Source organism: Elephas maximus, chromosome 11, assembly GCF_024166365.1.
Source record: "Elephas maximus indicus isolate mEleMax1 chromosome 11, mEleMax1 primary haplotype, whole genome shotgun sequence".
NCBI lineage: Eukaryota > Metazoa > Chordata > Mammalia > Proboscidea > Elephantidae > Elephas > Elephas maximus.
The window spans coordinates 81694472-81712229 of NC_064829.1; the positions used below are offsets into that span (position 1 = coordinate 81694472).

The 17758-nt window shown below is 42.6% G+C and overlaps 1 protein-coding gene across 1 annotated transcript in view; it reads right to left on the minus strand.

Annotated features, from left to right (window-relative positions):
- FBXO15 (F-box protein 15) overlaps positions 1–17758 on the minus strand; it is a 187360-nt gene that overhangs the window by 168126 nt on the left and 1476 nt on the right. The gene's annotated exons all lie outside the window — the stretch shown is intronic.

The window sequence follows — 17758 nt, forward strand, 5'->3', positions numbered from 1 at the left end:
ACGGTGTGAGTATTATGAGGACAGAGCACAGAACCAACCCTGGAAACAGCATTTACCAATATATATGTCTCTTCACCACTTCTACAGACCATATTTTTAAAAAGCAAAAACAAAAAGTATTATAGGTCAACAGAAAGGAAATTCGCTCTTTTCTTCTTGATTTACTCTTGATGTCTTACCCTGAAACTGTTAACTTAGCAAAGCTCTTTTATATAAAGGGTGATGCAGTTGTAAACACTTGACTTACACATACTTTTTGTAAATTCCCTCTGTCCTTTAAGGCTATTAACTTGTCTGTTAAATTGGCCTCTACTACCTTAACCAAGCAGTGAACAAAAAGCAATAAAAGGAGATAAAATTTAAGGGAGTGTCATGGTTCTTGCTGTCAGTTTTGCTAAAAGACCTGTTCAGTGAAGAATTAATAATGTTTTTAGAAATTAAGTTGTTGTGGTTAGGTGCCGTTGAATCAGTTCCTACTCATAGCTACCCTATGTACAACAGAACGAAACACTGTCCAACAGAACGAGAAATTGTCTGATCCTGTCCCATCCTCATGATCATTGTTATGCTTGAGTCCATTTTTGCAGCCACCGTGTCAATCCATCTTGTTGCAGGTTTTCCTCTTTTTCACTGGCCCTTTACCAAGTGTGATGTCCTTGTCCAGGGACTGATCCCTCCTAACAACATGTCCAAAATTAAGTAGCTTGGGATAATTTTCGTTTGATTAAATTAGGGTTAAAATACAGGGCACCCAATTTCAGATAAATAACAAATAATATTTTGGCGTAAGTATGTCCCAAGTATCTTATACAAATATTACATGGGACATACTACGCAAGTTGCGGTAGGTTGTGATTTCTGCAACCCACATCACTGGCCATCAGCCACGCCAGCCTTGTGGCTACAAGAGACTGAGAACATTTAAGGCTGATTTCTAGATGTGCCTGTGACTTGACCCAAGACTTCCAGTTCTGAACTTACTGTTTTATTTCTGAAAACCCTCTGGTACATTATATGCCTCGCAATCCTTGTGTTCAGTATTAATTACAAGTCAGTCAAACGCAGCCTCTATTTGATCTCCCAAAGCCTTGAATGCAACCAGCACATCAAAATAAACAATAACAGATGATAATTTTCATAACCATGATGCAACTTGATGTCACAGATTACTAGTAAAAAAAAAAAAAAAAATTTTTTTCTTTTTTTTTTTTAATCCTTCATCTGCAAGATGGCCATCCCTATGTGCTCAAACAGATAAGCAGCCCAGCCCCCAGAACCTCGTCTGGAAGATTTGGTTCTGGGCATTACTTTGGGTCCCAAAAACTTTATTAGTCAGGGTCCAACTTGAAAAGCAGAAGCTATTCTAAGTATTTAAAAGAGAGGAAATCTAATGGAGGGCACTGGTTATAGAAGTGATGCGGGAGTAAAGACGTCAAGCCAAGGAGAGTGAGGCAATCCAGAAATTAGCAACACAAAGTCTCTGCTATCCCTAGGGAAGTATGAAGGGAGGAGGTAGGGATACCAGAGCCCTGGTGCCAGGGTCACCTGGGGAGGTGGGAACCAAGACAGGTCTGCCTGACAGAAGCTAGTACTCCAGAGAAGGTGCAGCCCCTGCTGGAGACACCACATGAAACAGAGAGAGGAAAACCCCTGCCTTTCCCTTCCTTCTGCTCCCAACCTCCTGCCATTCCCCTCATTGGTCAAATCAGCTATCTTAACAGTCTGGGAAATGGAGCCTGATAGGGCCATCACAGGTAGACTCCAGGAACCCCACATTCCCCTATTGTCTGTTGTCCTTCAAGCTTTGGGATGTTATAGCAGGCAAGGGACAGGTGAGGAACAGATCTGACAGCAAAAAATGCCAAAGATCAACACATCTACCTTGCAGGACTGTGATGACCACAGGTTGTACAATGTAGTTAAAACCCGAGTTTTACAATGTACATAAAGCCTGGGTTGTACAATGTATATAAATCCCAGATTGTACAATGCACATAAAGCACAGGTTGTACAATGTACATAAAATCAAGGTTGTATAATGTACATAAAGCCTAGGTTGTACAATGTACATAAAGCCTAGGTTGTACAATGTATATAAACCGCAGGTTGTCCAATGTACATAAACCAAGGCTGTACAATGTGCATTAGCCCACATTGTAAAACACACATTAAGCACAAGTTGTACTGGATATAGGTGCTTGAAACAAATTAGCTCTGGTATGTGTGGATCCTCATGCCTGCATAATGGTCTTGAATGAACTCTTGTGACTTGTAAATAGAACTACCGAACATGAATAAGCAAAAAAAGGAAAGACAGATAAGATGTAGGAAAAATCAAACAAGCAAATATTTATGTCAGATGAGTTCATCATTCTCAATGCCACGTTCTAGATGCAGTAGAGCCCTTTAATCTTACACCAAACCCCAGTATTCAAATAGGCGAGAGTGGACTTGCTCTGTGGAAAGTTGAAATGGGGCCCAAGAGGCTCGTCTACTCAACCTCACGGCCACCATCCCTAAGACACCTCTGAGTATTCACAAGTGTACTCAGAATTATACCGAGGTCAACCCAGGAACTCTGGTGGTGCAGTGGTTAAGCACTCAGCTGCTAACTGAAAGGTCTGCGATTCAAACCCACCAGCCACTCTGTGGAAGAAAGATGTGGCAATCTACTCACATAAAGATTATAGCCTTGTATATTCACACAATGGAATACTAACCCATTGCCATCGAGTCGACATCGATAAAGAACAGCGATGAAACAATTCATAACATGGAGGAACCTGGAAGGCATTATGCCAAGTGAAATTAGTCAGTTGCAAAAGGACAAATATTGTATAGGACCACTATTATAAGAACTTGAGAAATAGTTTAAACTGAGAAGAAAACATTCTTCTGTGGTTACGAGAGGGGGAGGGAGGGAGGGAGGGTGAGAAAGGGGCATTCACTAATTAGACAGTAGATAAGAACTACTTTAGGTGAAGGGAAAGACAGCACACAATACAGGCGAGGTCAGCACAATTGGACTAAACCAAAAGCAAAGAAGTTTCCTAAATAAACTGAATGCTTCGAAGGCCAGCGTAGCAGGGGCAGGGGCCTGGGACCATGGTTTCAGGGAACATCTAAGTCAATTGGCATAATAAAATCTATTAAGAAAACATTCTGCATCCCACTTTGAAGAGTGGCATCTGGGGTCTTAAATGCCAGCAAGCAGCCATCTAAGATGCATCAATTGGTCTCAACCCACCTGGATCAAAGGAAAATGAAGAACACCAAGGACACAAAGTGATTACGAGCCCAAGAGACAGAAAGGGCCACATGAACCAGAGACTACATCATCCTGAGACCAGAAGAACTAGATGGTGCCCAGTTACAACCGACGACTGTCCTGACAGGGAACACAACAGAGAAACCCTGAGGGAGCAGGACAGCAGTGGGATGCAGACCCCAAATTCTCATAAGACCAGACTTAATGGTCTGACTGAGACTGGAAGGACCCCAGTGGTCATGGCCCCCAGACCTTCCGTTGGCCCAGGACAGGAACCATTCCTGAAGCCAACTCTTCGGACATGGATTGAACTGGACGATGGGTTAGGAAGGGATGCTGGTGAGGAGTGAGCTTCTTGGATCAGGTGGACACTTGAGACTATGTTGGCATCTCCTGCCTGGAGGGGAGATGAGAGGGTGGAGGGGTTTAGAAGCTGGCGAAATGGACACGAAAAGAGAGAGTGGAGGGAGAGAGCGGGCTGTTTCATTAGGGGGAGAGTAACTGGGAGTGTGTAGCAAGGTGTATATGGGTTTTCGTGTGAGAGACTGACTTGATTTGTAAACTTTCACTTAAAGCACAATAAAAATTATTAAAAAAAAAAAAAAAGATTATAGCCTTGGAAACCCAATGGGGCAGCTCTACTCTGTCCTATAAGATCGCTATGAGTTGGAATGGACTCAACAGCAATACGTTTGGTTTAGGTTTAAACACAGATCACAGATTTAAAACACTTCATTTGCAACATTGTATATATTATTTTCAAGACATACTAAATATCTCAAAATATCATATTAAACCCCAGCTACTATAAAAGGTTAAAATGTTGGGAGCTAGATTTATAAATCTGGAGATAAACTTGTCTAATAATGAGCAATCTTTTCATATAACACACTATCTCATTTCAGGAGCAGGAGATCACAAATACTACATTTAATGGCCTGGGCAATGAGTCACTCAACTTTTTTTGGGTCCCAATTTCTTCAGTTGTAAAATAATGAATCAGTGATGAACATTATTATTATTACTATTATTATTTGATCCTGGCTCTTGTACAACAAAATGTTGTTCATCACTGATCCATTATTTTACAATTGAAGAAATTGGGACCCAAAAAACGTTGAGTGACTCATTGCCCAGGCCACTTGGTAAATTAAAGGCAAAACCCAAATCTAAAGCCCACTTATCCCAACTCAAGTCCATTGCTTCTTCCATGTTACCAAGTGACGGCTGCCAAGAACAAAAGCTGTTCTAGTGTTTATAACCCAGCAGTTTAAAGAGAGGCAATTGCATTCTGCCTCCCAAAATGTTCCTTATGTCATATCTGCTGATAGTTGCACCAGTCAATCCTGTGTTGCAAGATAGTTTGAATATTAATGAAAACTGTAAGGTACTTAACTTCAAATGACAAGTTTGTGTGAGAGGAGGCCCGACTCTAGATAACTCTAGCTCTCATTTGGAAAGAAAGCATGCCATCTTTTCAAGTACTATCCTTTGCATTACCTTTTGTCTGGCTCTCATTTTGGGCTCCCATAGTATTAAGTGCCAAGCTCTGTCACAGCACACATCCCATTCAATCGTCGATCCTTTATCCAACTGCCTTCCACTTTGACTACATGCTTGTAGCTCTGTGTCTCTAGAGACCAGCATAGGTTCTAAAGCATAGTAAAACCAGTTACCACCAAGTTGATTCTGACTCGTGATCCCAAGTGTTTCAGAGTAGGACTGTGTTCCATAGGGTTTTCAGTGGTAGATTTTTCAAAAGCAGATCACTAGGCCTTTCTTCCAAGCATCTCTGGATGGACTCAAACCTCCAGCCTTTCAGTTAGCAGCCAAGTGCATTAACCATTTATACCACCTAGGGACTCCCCAACACATAGTCCCATTGCCTTCCAGTCTATTCCAACTCATAGCAACCCTATAGGACAGAGCAGAACTACCCCCTAGGGTTTCCAAGGAGTGGCCGGTGGATTCGAACTGCCAACCCTTTTGTTAGCAGCAAAACTCTTAACCACTGCACCACCAGGGCTCCCAGCACATGGTAGCACTCAATAAATAGGCACTCAATAAGTAAATGCATGAATAAGCAAAAATTAATGACCAGTACACCAATATTCACAAGAGCCAAAAGGAGAAGACACCCAAGTACCCATCAACAGATGAATTGTTGTTGTTGTTAGGTGCCATCAAGTTGGTTCCAACTCATAGCAACCCTATGCACAACAGAATAAATGCTGTCTGGTCCTGTGCCATCTTCACAATCCTCATTACGCATGAGTCCATTGTTATAGCCACTTTGCCATTCCAAAGGTCTTCCTCTTTTTCACTGACCCTTTACTTTACCAAGCATGATGTCCTTCACCAGGGACTGATCCCTCCTGGCAACATGTCCAAAGTACGTGAGACCAAGTTTCACCATCCTTGCTTCTAAGGAGCATTCTGGCTGTACTTCTTCCAAGACAGATTTGTTCTTTCTTCTGGCAGTCCATGGTATATTCAATATTCTTCACCAACGCCATAATTCAAAGGCATCAATTCTTCTTGGGTCTTCCTTATTCATTCTCCAGCTTTTGCAAGTATGTGAGGCGATTGAAAATATAATGGCCTGGTTCACGTGCACCTTAGTCCTCAAAGTGAAGTTGTCAAGGATTTCATTCTACATGGATCCACAATTAATGCCCATGGAAGCATCAGTAAGGAAATCAAACGACGTGTTGCACTGGGCAAATCTGCTGCAAAAGATCCCTTTAATGTATTGCAAAAGAAAGATGTCATTTTGAGGACTAACAGATGAATGGATACCCAAAATGTGATCTATGCATACAATGGAATATTTTGCAGCCACAAAGAGAAATGAAGTTCTGATATATGCTATGGCATGGGTGAACACTGAAAACATTATGCTAAGTAAAATAAGCCGGGCGCAATAGGACAAACATTGTACGATTCCACTTACATAAAATAGCTAGAATAGGCAAATGCATAGAAAGCACACATTTATTAGTGGTTACCAGGCACTGGGGAGAGAGGAGAATGGAGTTATTGCTTAGGAGGCACTGAGCTTCTGTTTGGGGTGACAAAAAGCTTTGGAAATGGATAGTGGTGATGGCAGCACAATACTATGAATGAAATTAATGTCACTGAACTGTACACTTAAAAATGGTGAAAATGGCAGTATACCTGCAAAAGCCAGAACCTATGCAAGGCAGAAACCTGTCAGAGAAGGAAAAAAATATTTTCCACTAATAGAGAGCAATAGAAAAGTGGTAAGACTGCACCCCACCAAAGATGAAAACTTGCGAAACTCAGAAAAACAAGGCATTCCTGTTGAATTCCAGCTCTCACAGGTTTCACTGTACATATTTTACCAAAATAATTTTTTTGTAAATTAATGATTGATCATTACACTTTTTAGAGATTGACAATTACTATAGCTGTAAATATGTGTGTCCTGTGTACATATAGTCCATCAACTAGGCTATATGTGTGAAGCAGTAACAAATTAGATTAACAGTCTTTAATATAGATTTCTAATAAACTAAGAGCTGACAAGCATCATTCCCAAAATATCTGTTTCAATATATTTATAGATGGCTTGTAATTATATATAATGAAATTGTATAAGATTGCATATTAGTGCTCCATGAAGTGCTAATATGAACACACTTGCTTAGATTTAGCATCTAGCAATGATCTCACCTCAATCAACATTTACTGTGATGGTGGCAGATGATTTCCTGTCCCCAGCTCATCTCTAGTTTTATCAGTCAGCACTTCGCATTCCTGTAAGCAAGAGCCTCATTTCCCTCCCATTTTTTTAAATCTATTTATTATCATTATGGACTCAAGGAGTTCTGTTTTTCCCAGTGGTTTCTAAGCCATTACTGTACTCCATTGTTTGGGTGATCAAATGGTGACTGTAGGGAACCCCGTCAAGTTGGATCATGTGTCGATTTGACATGCTCCATCCCTCTATTCATCACTCCTTATTTTTTGACATAACAAGATACTCAATGCTTATGTTGTACCCATACCGTCCTCGTCCTGAACACAGCCTTTCTCTGAGAAGTCCTGGGTCCTTTACATGGCAATGATATTAGAGAGTCCCTGGGTGGTACGAATGGTTAAGCACATGGCTACTACCAGAAAGGTTGGCAGTTCGAGTCTGCCCAGAGGCACCTCAGAAAAAGCCCGGGCGATCTGTTTCTGAAAAATCATCGAAAACCCTATAAAGTACAGTTCTACTCCGACACACATGGGGTCTCCATGAGCTTAAATTGAAGCCACAGCAACTGGTTTAGTGTCTTTTGTTTTTGGCATTAGAGACCAAGATTTGTGCACTAGGTGTGCTCATTGCTACTAAGGTATGTTTGCTTCTAAGTCCTTTCAGTGGGCAGAGTGCTCAGTAAGTTCTAGAATGATGAATACATCCATGCATTTCTATCACGGAGCTATCCTTTCCAAGGGCTGACTTTATCTGAACCAGCATTATGAAACATCTAGGTTCTCTCTGTGTGTGTTGCCTCTCAAAAACAAAGTGTACTATGGTTTGAGCTCAGAGAATAAAATCAACACAGGCATGATGATAAGGACTGTGGTTCACTAGGCAGAAGGGCACTGATGTAAGTCACTCTACTTGAGAGAGCTTGCCACAACTGGGAGTCTCAACAGGGGACAGAGGTTTCAAAATCTGACCCATGGCACTAGTGGCTTCATTTCTCATCTTTTCCATAGTTTTGGACAGTAAGCCACTAGGTTATTTTAGCTAGAAAATGAAGCAGCATGCTTTCCCGGAGCACTCATGGGAATCTTGGGGGCTGACTTGAACCTGTCCCTTGCTATTGTGTCAATTATATGGACAAATAACGTCCAGGATGCTCCATGTGCTCTCATGTATACCACTCTGGAGCTACTCTGGCTCTGCATCCGTGAGAAGCCCGGTAGCAGAGCAAAGACCTAAGGGTTAAGACACCTGGGGTCAAACGCTGACATTTACTAGCTGAGTAACCATCAGCAAATTATTTGACTGTTTTGAGTTTCAGCTTCCTTATCTGCAGAAAAGGGAGCCTTGGTGGCCCAGTGGTTAAGCACTCACTGTTAACCAAAAGGTCGACAGTTCAAACCCACCAGCTGCTCTGCTGGAGAAAGATGTGGCAGTCTGCTTCCATAAAGATTGTTGTTATTGTTGTTGTTGTTGTTAGGTGCCATCAAGTCAGTTCCAACTCATAGCGACCCTATGCACAACAGAACAAAACACTGCCCAGTCCTGAGCCATCCTTACAATCATTGTTATACTTGAGCTCATTGTTGCGGCCACTGTGTCAATCCACCTTGTTGAGGGTCTTCCTCTTTTCTGCTGACCTTGTACTCTGCCAAGCATGATGTCCTTCTCCAGGGACTGATCCCTCCTGACAACATGTCCAAAGTATTTAAGACGCAGTCTCGCCATCCTTGCCTCTAAGGAGCATTCCGGCCACACTTCTTCCAAGACAGATTTATTTGTTCTTTTGGCAGTCCATGGTATATTCAATATTCTTCGCCAACACCACAATTCAAAGGCATCAATTCTTCTTCAGTCTTCCTTATTCATTGTCCAGCTTTCACATGCATATGATGTGATTGAAAATACCATGGCTTGGGTCAGGCGCACCTTAGTCTTCAAGGTGACATCTTTGCTCTTCGACACTTTGAAGAGGTCCTTTGCAGCAGATTTGCCCAATGCAATGCGTCTTTTGACTTCTTGACTGCTGCTTCCATGGCTGTTGATTGTGGATCCAAGTAAAATGAAATCCTTGACAACTACAATCTTTTCTGCATTTATCATGATGTTGCTCATTGGTCCAGTTGTGAGGATTCTTGTTTTCTTTATGTTGAGATGTAATCCATACTGAAGGCTGTGGTCTTTGATCTTCATTAGTAAGTGCTTCAAGTCCTCTTCACTTTCAGCAAGCAAGGTTGTGTCATCTGCATAACGCAGGTTGTTAATGAGTCTTCCTCCAATCCTGATGCCCTGTTCTTCTTCATATAGTTCAGCTTCTTGGATTATTTGTTCAGCATACAGATTAAATAGGTATGGTGAAAGAATACAACCCTGACACACACCTTTCCTGACTTTAAACCAATCAGTATCCCCTGTTCTGTCCGATCAGCTGCCTATTGATCTATGTAAAGTTTCTTCATGAGCACAATTACATGTTCTGGAATTCCCATTCTTCACAATGTTATCCATAGTTTGTTATGATTCACACAGTTGAATGGCTTTGCATAGTCAATAAAACACAGGTAAATATCCTTCTGGTATTCTCTGCTTTCAGCCAGGATCCATCTGACATCAACAATGATATCCCTGGTTCCAGTTCCTCTTCTGAAACCGGCCTGAATTTCTGGCAGTTCCCTGTTGTTTGTTGTTTGTCGTACTGTGGGGGCTTGCTTGTTGCATGTTATGTGATGCTGGAAGCTATGCCACTGGTATTCAGACACCAGCAGGGTCACCCATGGAGGACAGGTTTCAGCTGAGCTTCCAGACTAAGACCCCAGACTAAGACAGACTACGAAAAAGGACCTGGCAGTCTACTTCTGAAAAGCATTAACCAGTGAAAACCTTATGAATAGCAGCAGAACATTGTCATTGTTGTTATTAGACACCATCAAATCAGTTCCAACTCATAGTGACCCTATGTATAACAGAGTCCAGATTTGGGGCAGTTCTACTCTGTCCTATAGGGTCCCTATGAGTTGGAATCAACTCAACAGTAATGAGTTTGGTTTTGGGTTTCTTTTCTGAAGAAAGGAGAGAACAGTACCTGCCTTGCACAGCAGTTGTTAGAATTAAATGAGATTATGTGTGTACGATGCTTAGCAGGTAGTGCTCAGGAAGTGGTAGGTATCATTACTTACTCCAGGTCAGCCCTGCGAGGGCATGGATGAGATGCTGAAAACTGATCCACATGTGATGGAGTCCTCAAGACCAAAGGCCTATCCCGGATCCCCATTCCCCCCAGGTTCTTTAGAATGTATGCTGTACTTGAAGCTAGACAGAAAGGACTAACAAGAGAGCAGCCTAACTCAGCCCAAGTATGCTTGAGTCCACTGTGTATTTTGAGTGGCTTCTGACATAGGGGGCTCATCTTCTAGCACTATGTCAGGCAATATTCTATTCTGATCCATAGGATTTTCACTGGCTAATTTTAGAAGTAGATGATCAGGCCATTCTTCCTAGTCTGTCTTAGTCTGGAAGCGCCACTGAAACTTGATCACCGTGAGTGACCCTGCCGGTATTTGAAATACCAGTGGCATAGCTTCCAGCATCAGAGCAACATTCAAGCCACCACAGTACAACAAACTGATAGTTGGATGGTGGCTCTGTTGGGTAGATATGGAAAAAACAAAAGACAGTCCAGGGGAGAACATTAGATATAACCGAAATATGTTTCTGTGGACTCATGGGAAGGTGGTAAAATTAGCCAGTGTGGATAGGAGCTTTCTGAAAGCCTAAGGGTCTTTTTACCTGGAAATAGGAGTGAAGGTTTAACAATAATATTTCTCATGTATGGGGAACTTTTGACCATGTGATTGTTCATAGATGCATATAGACAGATGTTTTTAAAGGGAGGAGTTTATCCTCACTATATTTGAGTAGTGACATGCATTACTGTATAGAATAAATGCCCCACATTCATTCAGAAATTGAGCAAGAAGGCTATGGGCCTATATGGAAATCCTTAATTTTGCATGAGATGCCTCATGAGCTATTCACTAGCCCAACAAACTGCAGGAACTCTGATCTGGAGTTTATGGGTTTGCAGGACCTAAGATTGTGTCAAAGGTCTAAGTTACAGTGCCGGAGTCAGGAGCAGATAAAAACCCATCATACTGATAAGGAATTGCAGTGAGAAAGCAAACTGACACAGAATCATTACCAAATGTTTTCTACCAACACTGCTTGCCTCTAACATACCCTGTAACCCACACTGGGTCTTTTCAGAGTTGTCTCCCAAGGAGGCTTAATGGGGCCCACCTAACGGGTTCACTGCAGATCTTGGTGGGATAATCTCCCCAAAATGATACCGATTTTTAAAAAGTAAGGAGTCAACATCTGAAACACGGGAAAAGATGTGATAATTCTTTCGAAGCAAAGAATTTGCATTTGTAAGTACTAGACATGTTTGTCACAGGTTCTCAACCCTATTAGATCCCATGCCCACCCACCCTTGCAAAACAAGTATTTTGTAATGCCCCTGTCATGGATTGAATTGTGTTCCCCCCCCCAAAAAAAAATATCTGTTGTGAATTCTACTATACCTGTGGTTATAATCCCATTTCGGAATAGGGTTTTCTGTGTGATATTAACGAGGCAGTATCAGTGTAGGGTTTGCCTTAAGTCAATCTCTTTTGAGATACAAGAGCAAACTAAGAAAGCAGCAAAAAAGCAGAGCTGAGGAAGATACAAACCACATGATTGCCGAGGAACCTAGGAATAGAAACCGAAAAGAAACAAGGACCTTCACCCAGAGTGGACAGAGAGAATCTCCCACTAGAGCCAGCACTGTGAATTCCGACTTCTAGCCTCCTAAGCTGTGAGAAAATAAATTTCTGTTCATTAAAGCCACCCAGCTGTGGTATTTGTTATAGCAGCACTAGGGAACTAAGACAGCCATCTTCATCTGAAACAAGATTCACAGATGCTATAACTTACATGTAATTTCAAAAATAACCATGATGATGGTCTAAGTCTTTATAATTTAAAGTAAAAATAAAACGAAAGCAATTTCTACTTGGATCACAGTATTCATTTCACTATATAAATGCTTGGGCACAAAAAATATATATAAATGCTTGGGCACAACTAGGCCAAAAACCCACTGCTGTAGAGTCGATTCCGACTCATAGCAACCCTATAAGACAGAGTAGAACTGCCCAGAAGACACAAAGTCCCATGCACTTCCAGGACTGAGTCACCACCCTGAGGAAAACTGTTCTAGGGAAAACACCTGTACATAGACCCCGCCCCTTCTGTGACACAGCAGACACTGATTGGACCAGGGACCTCACCTGAACGGGAACAGTACAGCCATTGGCTGACCAGTCAACCCTGAAGCAGCCTGGTACCAAAGGCTGTAGCCAATGGGGCCATGTTAATTGCCTGAGCCAAAAAGACTAGCTCCTCCCAGCATCTGTATGAGGGAATGTGAAGGTATTGGCCAGTCAGAAGTAAAGAGGGAAAAAGCGAACTCACTGAGGAGATAGCAATGCCACAAGAAAGAGACCAGGACAGGGAACTCAATCTCATCCTTAGAGGAGGCTCTAACCCCAATGGTTTCTAGGTCTAGCTCTGTCCCTGAGCCACCATACGCTAGACCATCTTATCCTTAAGGAGTCCTGATTCAGCTTCTGTTCCTTAGAATCCACATGGTTCAAATTTGGGAATGAAAAGGGAAAATGGGAGTTCTTCTGTTTAAAATTATTGGAAAGCCTACTCCATCTTGCTTGAGAACTGATATTAATAGGGAAGTAAGAAAGAATGCCAGTTGTGGAAGTTGTAATTTTTACTTCTTTGTCTGTCTGCCACAAATTCAATACATACCTGTGGGAAAAAATATATAATATTCCATCCATTGCATATGCCCCCTCCCCCAATTAAAGATGACATCTGAACTCAGTTGGCCACTAGAGGTTCTATGAGTTGGAGCTGCTTTCATATCCACCTAGACAATAGTCCTATCCACAACTGATGATGGGGATGGAGCAGGACCAGGCAGCATTTTGTCTCGTGCACGGGGTCACCATGAGTCAGTGGACACTACAGCTAACAACAACAACAAAGACCTATGTCTGCCAGACAGAAAGTATGCCAAATAGGCCTGGCTTGCTTCCCCCCTCCCCCCTCCCACTAGCCACATCCATGCCTTTTGGCAAGCTCTGAGGCAGCCTCCCAGATGCGGAGGCTCTACATGGGCACTGCCAACCCATAATGGAGTTCTAAACTGAGGAGGAGGGCAGAGCTGGTGAAAGCACTTGCAGGCCATACCATGGTGAGAAGACTTAACGTACAAGAGTGGGGTGTTGTCCTGGGGCCCACTCCACAGAGTTCTCATGCTTTCTAGATGGGACACATGGGTTTCATTCCTCCGAGTTTCTATCCTTTCCAGATGGGAAGCATGGTACACACTCACACTGTAGCTAAGGTCTTGCTTCACTTGTCTCACCTTTATACCTACACCTTCTCGGTTCACCAGGCTGTTGTGAGGATATGGCAGGTCCAGGCGGAGCCCGAGGAGCCGGGCGGCCCCAGGATCACCTGCCCTTGATCTGCCATGCTGTGATCCTCCACAGGGGTGTCTGGCCAGCTTTTGGCCAGGTCATGCTCTGGTGGCACTCACTGCTCCAGATCAGGCACCTAGATTGGCTTCATGATGTCCCTCTACCAGACCGTCAATCCCAGTCTGGATCTAGCAGTTGTTTTGTTTTCATCGTTTTTCTTTACCCCATGAGCAGTATGATGAATTTCTGGTACAGTACTTTTCTTCTTTAAAAACTTAATTAAAAAAAAAATAGATCCCAGGACACATGCCCCCTGAAATTCTGATCCAATATTAGTGTATCATTGAGGATTCTCCAGAGAAATAGAACCAATCAGAGAAAGATATCTAGCTATAGATATAGATTGTTGTTATTGTTGTGTGCTGCGGAGTTGATGCCAACTCATAATGAGCTTATGTGACAGGGTAGAACTGCCCCATGGGGTTTCCTAGAATATAATCTTCACAGGAGCAGATCACCAGGTCTTTCTCCCATGGAGCAGCTTGGTGGGTTTGAACTGCCAACTTTGGGTTCACAACCAAGCTCTTAATCACTGCGCCACCAGATATATGTATGTATAGAGAGAGAAGAGAGAGTTATTGCTCCAACTCATACCAACTCTGTGTGTAACAACAAAATGTTTCCCTGTGCTGTGCCATTCTCACAATAGTAGATATGTTTGAGCCCATTGTTGTAGCACTGTGTCAGTCTATCTCCTTGAAGGTCTTCCTCTTTTTCACTGACCCTGTATTTACCAAGCATGATATCTTTCTCCAGGGATTGGTCCCTCCTGATAACATGTCCGAAGTAAGCAAGTCAAAGTCTCGCCATCCTTGCCTCTAAGGAGCATTCTGGCTGTACTTCCTCCAAGACTGATTTGCTTGTTCTTCTGGAAGTCCATGGTATATTCAATATTGGATATAATCTCTCTCAGAGAGTGATTTACTGATTTTAAGGAACTGGCTCATGAAATCGTGCGGACTACCCAGCCCAGTGTCGCCCTGCTAGTCGTGCGGACTAGCAGGTCTAAAATCCATAGGGTAGGTGACAGGCTGGAAATTTGGCAGGATTTCTGTTATAGTATTGGGGCAGAATTCCTTCCTTTTCTAGAAAATGCAGTTTTTGCTCTTTGGGCATTGAACTGATTGGATGAGTTCCACCCACATTATCAAGGATAATCTCCCTTACTTAAAGCCAACTAATTATAAATGTTAACCACATCCATAAAATACCATCACAGCAACATCTAGACTAGTGTTTGACCAAACAACTAGGCACCATGGCCTAGCCAAGCTGACACATAAAATTAACCATAACAATTAGATTTACTTATTTAAATAGATTTTTAAATTTAATGTTGGCCATATAATAAGTCATTAGTCTTTAATACATAAAGCCCATCAATACTTATATTTTTTAATTAAAGAAACAGAAATATATTGTCTCCTAGAAACTTAGACTCTCTCATTATAATCTTAATCTTATATACCTTATATTTCTATAGGAATATCCCCGACACTCTCAATATGCCCAATTTGGTGTGTTCTGAACAGACGTGATAAAGAAGCCACTCAACAGCAGATCTGCTGTATGAAATAGCACCATCCATCCTCCCAATCCAGTATAACCAATGAAAGAAAATGGTTTCCACTTAACTACATGGCGTCCCAATGAATAAATTTAACATCAGACCCTCTCTCTCATCCACGGTTCCTGGGCTTCCCCAGGAAAGTGACTGCAGTATGGGTCAGTCTCACATCAGCTCCAAAAATCTCTCTCTCTGAAGTCATTTGGTATATAATATAGGTTTTATTATTTATTACTTATTTCATTATCATTGGTTGCATTATACTGGTGACTGATGGCCGTTAAAAAGTTAGGCTCACAAGGGAGAATGTAGAAAGCCAAAGACACAAGGCAAAGGTTAGTCTAAAGGTTAGTCTAATGGACCACAACTACCACATCTTCCACCAGACTAAGTCTAGTACAACTAGATGGTGCCTGGCTACCACCACTGGCTGCTCTGACAGGGATCACAATAGAAGGTCCCTGGACAGAACTGGAGAAAAATGTAGAATAAAATTCGAACTCACACACACACACACACACACACACAAAAAAAGACCAGACTGAATGGTCTGACAGAGACTGGAGAAACCCTGAGAGTATGGCCCCCGATACCCTTTTAGGTCAGTAATGAAGTCACTCCTGAGGCTCACCCTCCAGCCAAAGATTAGACAGGCCCATAAAACAAAAGGAGACTAAATGAGCACACCAGCATAGGGGGCAAGGATGAGAAGACAGGAGGGGACAAGAAAGCTGGTAATAGGGAACCCAAGGTCGAGAAGGGAAAGTGTTGACAGGTTGTGGGGTTGGCAACCAATGTCATAAAACAATACGTACACTAATTTTTTAAAGAGAAGCTAGTTTGTTCTGTAAACCTTCTTCTAAAGTACAATAAAAAAATTTTTTTTAAGTTAGGCTCCAGGCTGCCATTCCAACCTGCATAATTTTGACAAGCAGTGTCTAGATGGATTTTAGAGCACCTTCCCCTAAAAGATCTCAGTCCAATCTTTCTTGAAAGCAACAAGTGAAGATTTTGCATCATAGGAAATGATAATAGTATTGGGTGGTGTCATATGCACAGTTATCCTGTAGGCCTTATTGTTTATCATTTAGTCCTTTGGCTATACTTAAGAGCAACACTGAAGGCCATATGCTCAGGCAGAAGCACACGGTGATAATACGTAATCTCTTTTTCCACATGCCCACACAAGAATTGAAGGCGTGTTCCTGGTGCTAGGTAAGGTGTTTCTGCAGCCTTCAGCCTCCAGGGAAAAAGGCTACCATGAGAATACTCTTTCCATGTAAGATCAAACAATGTGGGGAACCAGACCCTGCTGAGAAACGCTGGTGCCTGGATGAACTGAGACTCTGACTTACGATGAAAGCCTTCTGCAATTCTTTATATCATCCCTTAGAATCAGGGGTGTGAGTTTTTACCAGCTGTGTGACCTTCACCATCTGCCTGCAAAGTGCTTGCCTAACTGGGAACCCGTCAGCAAGTTAAGCTGTACTTTTAAGTTTGGCATTGGTAACAACAGTGTGGACTTTTCCCCGGGGTCATATTTGAAGAACAGACCAGTCTGTTGGCTGGCGAAAAAGGAGACACTGAGGAATAAACAGATCTTCGTTGAGGTCCTTGCCCTGAGTGGAGCCTGGAGAGGTTAGGGGCTTGGAGAGTTTGTCAGGGACATGTTCACTGTATCTGGTGCTAAAAGTCCTCTTTTGTGACTGGGAGAGCCGGAAGCACTGGGCGTCCACTCCCCTTTGTGGGTGAGAAAAGCCAGGGTAGCCTTCAATGGCTGATCAAGCAGGAGCCTCCTGCAGGGAGACCACCTCCTGCAGGAGGGGAACTGGTCGAGTTGAGGAAAAGAGTCTGGCACCAACCTGTCCTAGTGTAGTCCTGCCACCGCCCAGGAAACCCTGCCAGCAATGCAGAGACATGGTTGCCCTCAGTGAGTACAAATGAGTAAATAGGAACATTTTACAGAGCAAGAGTCTATAGACTCGCTCTGACTTAGGATTTCTCTTCCCGGATAAGCAAAAGCATATTCTTCTGATGAAAGGAGCCCTGGTGGTGCTAACAGACAGAGCAGCAGTTCAAACCCACCCAGTGGCGCCATGGGAGAAAGACTTGGCAATCTGTACCTGTAAAGATTATAGCCTAGGAAACTCTACGGAGAAGTTCTACTCTGTCCTGCAGGGTCGCTATGAGTCAAAATCGACTTGATGGCACTCAACAACAACATTCCCTGAGGAAACCTGGTAAGTTAAGACCATTTAATTACAACTTCAAGTTTAGCCTGTGGTTTACTTAGTGAAAAAGAAACCAGTTGAACAACATGAGCAGGAAAAAACAATGGCTTGACTTTTGCATATTCTAACCTACAAAAACTACCTTCAGCCCACAGGTTGGGTTATCCATACCACACCCAAGCCCCTTCTAGCCATTCCCAAGCACTCACTGAAAGTTAGGGAACGCAAACGCCTACTGCAATCTAAGGTTCCCTCAGTCCATTCTCTAACCCGTTTTATGGATGGAAATGAGGACCCCCTCAAGTCTAGCATGGTTCCTGCCCCAATGGCTGGCAGACCAGCTGAACAGGCCAAGGAAACACATGTAGGGTAACT